General features: G+C 40.2%; 1 protein-coding gene across 1 annotated transcript in view; it reads right to left on the bottom strand.

The window, feature by feature from the left end:
• The window catches only part of PPP2R2A (protein phosphatase 2 regulatory subunit Balpha), an 80675-nt gene that overhangs the window by 64039 nt on the left and 15457 nt on the right, over nt 1-1179 (bottom strand). The gene's annotated exons all lie outside the window — the stretch shown is intronic.

Here is a 1179-nt window from a genome sequence, read left to right as displayed (position 1 = left end):
AATTCACTCACCTCAGCCTCCCAAAGCGCGGGATTACAGGCTGAGCCACCGAGCCCAGCTGATTTTATTATTTTTATTTACATACAGGTACATGGTCTTTGAAGCCAGTAGAACCAAGGTTCAGCCTCCACCTCCCCCACTTTCCAAGTCTATGCCCTTGGGCAAGTTACTTTAAGCACCAATTTTCTCATTCATAAAATGAAAAGAATAATAATTTATCTTCAAAGTTTGGTTGAGAAGATTAAATAAAATAATGCATATAGAGCACTTACACTGATAAGCAGTTAGTTCAGTGTCTTGGGCATTTATTTTTTAAATTTATCAGACATTTAATGCTTATAATCGGAAAATATTTCCTTTAACACATAAAAATGTTTAAGATTAAAAAATTACAGCATAACAAGGATCTAGTGAAGCTTTATTCTCATCAATCAACCTGAGCAGTATGCAAATCATGACATTTTGGCATTTTAAATGTTAAAAAAATTCTCAAGAAACTAGATTGAGAATTAGACGGTGGAAATGCGACCAAAAAGGCCTATATGCTCAATGAACAGATAAAAAACACACATTAGGTCTTCAAAACCTACCTTACTCTACAGTGTCTAGTATAGTCCAAATTAAATAACCACCAAAAGGCCGGCACGGTGGCTCAGCCTGTAATCCCAGCACTTTGGGAGGCTGAGGTAAGCGGATTGCCTGAGCCCAGGGGTTCAAGACCAGCCTGGGCAACTTGATGAGACTTCGTCTCTGTAACATATCAAAAAAATTAGCGCTGGGCATGGTAGCGTGCGCCTGTAGTTCTGACTACTTGGAAGGTTGAAGCAGAACGATCGCTTGAGCTCAGCAGGTCAACACTGGAGGGCTGTGCATGTGTCACTGCTCCCCAGCCTGGGCAACAGAGTGAGACTCTGACTCAAAAAAATAAAAATAAAAAAATAACCACCAAGGTTACCCGGTCACTTTGCATACTACCAGAAACAAATTTAATTAGAGAAAGAATAAAGGCTTAAAGTCTAACTTAATATGGGGTAAAACACAGACTCCAAGCCATCAATGAGCCCAAATTGTTAGCTTTATTTTTTATTTTTTTTACTTTTTATTTTTTGAGTTGGAGTCTCACTCTGTCGCCCAGACTGGAGTGCAGTGGCCGCTCCCGGCCACCGCAGCCTCGACCTG

Source organism: Carlito syrichta, unplaced genomic scaffold, assembly GCF_000164805.1.
Source record: "Carlito syrichta isolate Samal-C Ts95f unplaced genomic scaffold, Tarsius_syrichta-2.0.1 Scaffold304746, whole genome shotgun sequence".
NCBI classification, from domain to species: domain Eukaryota; kingdom Metazoa; phylum Chordata; class Mammalia; order Primates; family Tarsiidae; genus Carlito; species Carlito syrichta.
Note: the sequence above shows the minus strand (reverse complement) of the source record. Positions and strands in the feature narration are given on the sequence as shown.